Genomic DNA, 7,682 nt, shown 5'->3' with positions numbered 1-7,682 from the left:
TCTCTCTCTCTCTCTTTCTCAATGTTGTATTCATCTTTCTTAATTAATACTGTTGGAAAGCTACGTGCTTCATCATTGCCTATCGTTACGTGCTATAGATTAACACATGGTTTTTTTTTGTTTTTTAGTAGAATCTTTGAATTAGGAGCAAAATAAAAGATTAGTAAAATAACCTCCCCTTAGAGAGAGAGTGGGAGTAAGGAGCTTTGAGCCTTTGTCTTGTCATGCACTACGCATCACCATCCTCGCCTCCCCTCAGGACTAAATAACACATAGTATTAAAGAGGGGGGGGGGTAAGGGGATCGAGGGCAGAGAAGTGCGCGCACGAAAATTGGAGAGGTTGCAGCCGTAGATGGGCACTTAAAAACTAAACCTGGCCACAGACTAAACCCGACCACAGATTAAACCCGGGCATCGCCTATGTTTTAATAATAAAACCCCAAAAACCCAGGCCATGGCTACAACATGTGCGCGCGGGTGGGATGGTTACCCCATGCGTCACAATCTGGGCGACGAGGCCCTGGGTTCAAATCGAGTCGTCGCCTGGGTTCCTTTTCGCGTTGACTTGCCGTGCGTCCGGGTTTAATCTGCCTCGGGCTCCCCGCATCCACTTCCGCGCCGTCGATCCCCTTACCCCCCCCCTCTTTAATGTTATGTGTCACTTAGTGTCGTGGCTCGCCCTCCTCTGTCTTCATCCGTGTCGTTTTTCTTCACTTTTCTACCGTTGTCTGAACCTCTAGGCACTCTCCCCTTTGGGGAAAGGGCCTACTGATGTGACGACCCGGGAGTTGGGCCGTCAATGCGGAGAAGCGTGGTGGGCGAGTTTGCGGAAGCGTGCGGAGAACAAGGGGCCCGGCTCGGACGGGACTGGCTCGGGGCAAGGTGCTTTTGTCTTCAAGGGGCCTGGCTCGGACGGGACCGGCTCAGGGAGGGCCCGGCTCGGACGGGACCGGCTCGGGTCGAGGTGTTGTCTTCAAGGGGTCCTGGCTCGGACGGCACCGGCTCAAGAGGGCCCGGCTCGGACGGGGCCGGCTCGGGTCGAGGTGTTGTCTTCAAGGGGTCCTGGCTCGGACGACACCGGCTCAGGAGGGCCCGGCTCGGACGGGACCGGCTCGGGTCGAGTTGCCTTCAAGGGGGGCCCGGCTCGGACGGGACCGGCTCGGGTGTGGTTGCGTTCCATGGGTCGACGGCCGTGTTGCGTTTCGCGGGTCTTGCGTTCCGGGTCCCTAGCCCCACGTAGCCTCAGGCTCCGCCGCACTCACAGAGGGTCATAGCGTGCCCTGGGGAACCTTGCGTGGAGTCCCCATGGTGCACGAGTGCGTGGAGTGAGGCTAGCGTGTCTAGGTGGGGGGTCCCCTCCCGTGGCCGTTTTCGGGAGGCTCATACCCCTTATATACACCCCCGGTTGAAGAAAGTTCGACGTCCTCGTCGAACGACGGGAAAAGAGAGCTTGGCTATGCATGAGGCCAAGGGGCTAAGGGGTGCATATAAGTGCAAAGTGAGAAAACTGTACCCGAAAATGCAAGTAGAAAACATGCTTTGTTTTTGTCATTTTGGAATGAAGTGTGTGTGTATTTTTTTGGATTTTTGGCAGAAGGCTGAAAAGAGATGCTCTGAATACCCAAGTAGAATTCCCCATACTTGAGCATTCCCCAAAAGGGTAACCCGATGTGCGCGGAGCCATCTGCTGCGTTGGCCCGCGCGGAGGCTTCTTGAAAGCCGAAATGTGAAGGAGTGTTCCGTCACAATGCAGCCCTTGCGAAGTTGCAAGGAAACTTACCGTCATTTTGACGCGCGTTGTAGACTTAGGCTGACACCAGCTTTGGTTTCCAATCGCCGAATCTTGAATCGGGCAAGGTTTCTTGGTTAGATGCAGTCTTTGGGTCGAAGTAACTTTGGTCGTCATGACACCATGAAGGCTTTGGCTGATTCTTCAATCTTCAAACTGATCCCTGTTTGTCCGTGTATGGACGTCATTTGGAGGGCTAGCTCGGTGCCCTTTGGTCTCTTGTAGACTTGAGTGGGTCTTCAGCTCAGCATGGGCCACAAAAGTGGCCGGGGCGCGACGTACTCGGTTGGGTTGGTCCGTCGCGTTTTTGTCATTCTGATTTTGATATAAAGAGCCCTGTCTGGCTCGCATCTTTCCTTTTTGTCATGTGGAGGTGCCCGGCTCGGATCGGGACCGGCTCGGGTCATGGGTGACGGCCCGGGGTTTGGACGCGTCACGGGGACGGGGACTGGAGCTCTCTTCCTGGAGCTCTGATACCAAGTGTGACGACCCGGGAGTTGGGCCGTCAATGCGGAGAAGCGTGGTGGGCGAGTTTGCGGAAGCGTGCGGAGAACAAGGGGCCCGGCTCGGACGGGACCGGCTCGGGGCAAGGTGCTTTTGTCTTCAAGGGGCCTGGCTCGGACGGGACCGGCTCAGGGAGCTCCCGGCTCGGACGGGACCGGCTCGGGTCGAGGTGTTGTCTTCAAGGGGTCCTGGCTCGGACGGCACCGGCTCAGGAGGGCCCGGCTCGGACGGGGCCGGCTCGGGTCGAGGTGTTGTCTTCAAGGGGTCCTGGCTCGGACGGCACCGGCTCAGGAGGGCCCGGCTCGGGTCGAGTTGCCTTCAAGGGGGCCCCGGCTCGGGTGTGGTTGCGTTCCATGGGTCGACGGCCGTGTTGCGTTTCGCGGGTCTTGCGTTCCGGGTCCCTAGCCCCACGTAGCCTCAGGCTCCGCCGCACTCACGGAGGGTCATAGCGTGCCCTGGGGAACCTTGCGTGGAGTCCCCACGGTGCACGAGTGCGTGGAGTGAGGCTAGCGTGTCTAGGTGGGGGGTCCCCTCCCGTGGCCGTTTTCGGGAGGCTCATACCCCTTATAACTGACCCTCCACGAAGCCTCAAGGCACTCCTCTTGCACCCCAAAATATCTTAGTTCCTTCTGGTGCTCTTTGACAAACGCAACTTGTGCAGAATAATGTCTCTTCCCCGCTCAAAATGGTCTTTGAAGACGGAACCAGGCCTCTGATGCATGATAACCTTCAGCATCTCCTGCATTTCTGTCCGCAGATGCCAGTGGTCAATCATATGGCTCTTCCATCCATGTCTTATGCTGAAGCTATTTGCGGCCCTGACAGGTTCTTTAATCCTCTCTTCAGACCCCAATCTTAAGGGGAACAAGGTATGGGTCTTCCTCCTACTGCCATGCATCATAACATGTGGAGCTTGCAAGAAGGAATGCAACATCAGCCTCAAATCTCCATTGGGTTGCAGAATAATCGCCATATTTTCCCATTGAGCCATTGGGGGGGGGGGGAGGGCATCCCTAAGCAAGGCAGTCCAAAATATGAACAAAAAGACCCTAAGAGTGACCTACTGATGGGCAAGGAAAATAATGGCAGTGTCACCATAAAAAAAAAACTGACCCCTTGAGGCTTGGCACAATCAGCTAGTGGATAGAGTCATCATAGGGCTCTGCCATGGACCCAGGACTTCTCAGGAAGCTTTCAAGAGTTGGGTGTCTGTTGGTAATTGGGAGAATAGGAACCTTTTTTCGCAACAAATTTCAGTACCTATCGAACAACTATTATCTTTTTTTTTTTTTTGACAATGCTGACAGTGCCTTACAAGTTATTACTGAGGGACAATGGATCATTAAGAATACCCCTATGTCCTTCTTTAAGTGGTACAACTTAGGCTTTAATCCTAGAGGGGATAAACCATCAAAAGCCCCTGTGTGGGTTGATTTTCTTGATTTGCTTGTAGAGTACTATCCTTGGCTTAGAAACATTGGGAATGTGATCGGCAAGGTATTGGGGTAAAAAGCAAGGGGGGGGATAAACCCTAAATGGAACCCTTAGCTCCTCATTGAAGTCAACCTCAACCAATATCCCAAAATGTATTTCCCATTAAAGATTGTGAGGGCCATCTGCTTCATGAGCAAACGGTTCTTTACATAAATATACCTAACTCATGTTTTCACTGTTTTTAGAGAGGTCACTTGATCAAAGACTGTCATGTGCTTCTTTTGACAAAGCAGCAAATCAATGTAGATGAGAGTAGTAAATCCTCCCATCAGAACAACTTTCAACCAGCCAATAGAAGGAATGCAGTGAGACCTCAGAGGAGAAGAGGTTCACAAGATCCTAATGCTAACTACTTTGATGCTTTGCTTGAAGATGTCTTTGATCCTTTTTCTGCCCTACCCAATGATACCCCACCTTCTAAGGAGAGGCATGTTCAAACTAATAAAGGAGAGTCCAGTTCTCAAAGAAATCCACAGAACTCCCCCATTCCCTCAGAGAGTCCTAATGAATCCACCAGAGGATTGTCTGAATCTGAGGGTGAAGAAGATTGCATTAAGAGTTCTCAATTGAACACTCAAATTCCCCCTACAGAAGCTCAACAATTCATCCAAGAATTGGAGGATTTTGATAACCAAACAAAGGATAAATGGAGAATTCTCATGCACCCTCTGTTGACATCCTCATGACCCAAGTTGAGGAGGAAATTTTGCCCACCAACATGCAAGTAAGTAAATCTAAGAGGAAAGTAGAAAAATCCTCTGATCCTAACAGAGCTTTTGTGGTTCTCTCCAAACCAAACAAAAACAGTAAAAAATGATTTTCCCTAATCTTCAACGGATTACTCTTAATTACAACGGATTGTCTGACCCAGCCAAACCTATGATAATTAAGAAGTGGATGCAGGATCCGTACCCCCACCCTGATTATATATGCTAGCAGGAACTAAAAGTTACTGGCCAAGATCTAACTTCAATAGAATTGGGATACGACCAGTTGATATTGTGCTAATTCTTTCAATCTTTTGCGGTGCGTATGCCCTATCAACTACCTCATTTTTGTGCTAATTTTTTCGATTTAATGCTTCTTTTAGTGCTAGGCTTCATTATGGCTGAGTCTGCCCTTGATCTCCGGAGTCATGACAGAAACTCAGTACGCTGAACTTTGTGTTGATGTATGCTCATGTGTGTGTGTGTGTGTGTGTGGTGTGTGTTGTGTTTGGGAGCATATGTTAGTACCTAGTTCTACACTCACTATTGGGCATCGATGACGTTAGTGGGGATGTCGTGGTATTTAGTCAATACTATGCATGATGGAGCTGATGGTTATATTGTATTGTGGCTGACTACCATGGGTCTGTACCTTGCACTTTCCTTTTAAGGGTGAATCTGGGCCTATCCTGGATTCATCTAGGTATATTTTTTAGTCGTATAGCGGACATGCAGACTTCACATTGTGAAGTTTTCGTCGGAGTTACGACGAGTTGATATTGTGCTAATTCTTTCAATCTTTTGCAGTGCGTATGCCCTATCAACTACCTCATTTTTGTGCTAATTTTTTCGATTTAATGCTTCTTTTAGTGCTAGGCTTCATTATGGCTGAGTCTGCCCTTGATCTCCGGAGTCATGACAGAAACTCAGTATGCTGAACTTTGTGTTGATGTATGCTCATGTGTGTGTGTGTGTGTGTGGTGTGTGTGTTGTGTTTGGGAGCCAATGTTAGTACCTAGTTCTACACTCACTATTGGGCACTGATGACGTTAGTGGGGATGTCGTGGTATTTAGTCAATACTATGCATGATGGAGTTGATGGTTATATTGTATTGTGGCTGACTACCATGGGTCTGTACCTTGCACTTTCCTTTTAAGGGTGAATCTGGGCCTATCCTCGATTCAATCTTTTGCGGTGCGTATGCCCTATCAACTACCTCATTTTTGTGCTAATTTTTTCGATTTAATGCTTCTTTTACTGCTAGGCTTCATTATGGCTGTGTCTGCCCTTGATCTCCGGAGTGATGACAAAAACTCGGTACGTTGAACTTTGTGTTGATGTATGCTCATGTGTGTGTGTGTGTGTGTGTGTGTGGTGTGTGTTGTGTTTGGGAGCATATGTTAGTACCTAGTTCTACACTCACTATTGGGCATCGATGACGTTAGTGGGGATGTCGTGGTATTTAGTCAATACTATGCATGATGGAGCTGATGGTTATATTGTATTGTGGCTGACTACCATGGGTCTGTACCTTGCACTTTCCTTTTAAGGGTGAATCTGGGCCTATCCTGGATTCATCTAGGTATATTTTTTAGTCGTATAGCGGACATGCAGACTTCACATTGTGAAGTTTTCGTCGGAGTTACGACCAGTTGATATTGTGCTAATTCTTTCAATCTTTTGCAGTGCGTATGCCCTATCAACTACCTCATTTTTGTGCTAATTTTTTCGATTTAATGCTTCTTTTAGTGCTAGGCTTCATTATGGCTGAGTCTGCCCTTGATCTCCGGAGTCATGACAGAAACTCAGTACGCTGAACTTTGTGTTGATGTATGCTCATGTGTGTGTGTGTGTGTGTGTGTGTGGTGTGTGTTGTGTTTGGGAGCCAATGTTAGTACCTAGTTCTACACTCACTATTGGGCATCGATGACGTTAGTGGGGATGTCGTGGTTATTAGTCAATACTATGCATGATGGAGCTGATGGTTATATTGTATTGTGGCTGACTACCACGGGTCTGTACCTTGCACTTTCCTTTTAAGGGTGAATCTGGGCCTATCCTGGATTCATCTAGGTATATTTTTTAGTCGTATAGCGGACATGCAGACTTCACATTGTGAAGTTTTCGTCGGAGTTACAACCAGTTGATATTGTGCTAATTCTTTCAATCTTTTGCGGTGCATATGCCCTATCAACTACCTCATTTTTGTGCTAATTTTTTAGATTTAATGCTTCTTTTAGTGCTAGGCTTCATTATGGCTGAGTCTGCCCTTGATCTCCGGAGTCATGATAGAAACTCAGTACGCTGAACTTTGTGTTGATGTATGCTCATGTGTGTGTGTGTGTGTGTGTGGTGTGTGTTGTGTTTGGGAGCATATGTTAAGTAACTAGTTTCTACATCACTATTTGGGCAATGACGAGTTTAGTGGGGAGTCGTGGTATTTAGTCAATACTATGCATCATGGAAGCTGATGGTTATATTGTTTGTGGCTGACTACCATGGGTCTGTACCTTGCACTTTCCTTTTAAGGGTCTGAATCTGGGCCATCCATGGATTCATCTAGGTAATATTTTTAGTGTCGTTAAGAGCGGACCCATGCAGACTTCACAATGTTGAAGTTTTCGTCGGAGTTACGACCAGTGTGATATTGTGCTAATTCTTTCAATCTTTTGCAGTGCGTATGGCCCTATCAACTACACTACCTCATTTTTGTGCTAATTTATTTTCGATTTAATGCTTCTTTTAGTGCTAGGCTTCATTATGGCTGAGTCTGCTGCATGCTCTGCCTTGAACTCCGAGTCATGCTGACAGAAACTCAGTACGCTGAACTTTGTGTTGATGTATGCCTCATGTGGTGTTGTGTGTGGTGTGTGTTGTGTTGAGTTGTGTGTTGTGGGTTTGTGGGGCATATGTTAGACCTGAGTGTCTAGAAGTCTACATCAGCAGACATCATCACCAATTTGGGCACTGATGACGTTAGTTGGGATGTCGTGGTATGTATTAGTCAATACTAATGCATGATGGAGTTGATGGTTATATTGTATTGTGGCTTGCACCATACCATGGGGTTCTGTGCACCTCTATTTGCAAACAGGGTTCCCTTGATCTCCGGAGTCATGACAGAAACTCAGTACGCTGAACTTTGTGTTGATGTATGCTCATGTGTGTGTGTGTGTGTGTGTGTGT

This window comes from Adiantum capillus-veneris, chromosome 7 (genome assembly GCF_014529385.1).
Source record: "Adiantum capillus-veneris isolate H3 chromosome 7, ASM1452938v2, whole genome shotgun sequence".
Lineage (NCBI taxonomy): Eukaryota > Viridiplantae > Streptophyta > Polypodiopsida > Polypodiales > Pteridaceae > Adiantum > Adiantum capillus-veneris.
This window is presented reverse-complemented; position numbering follows the sequence as displayed.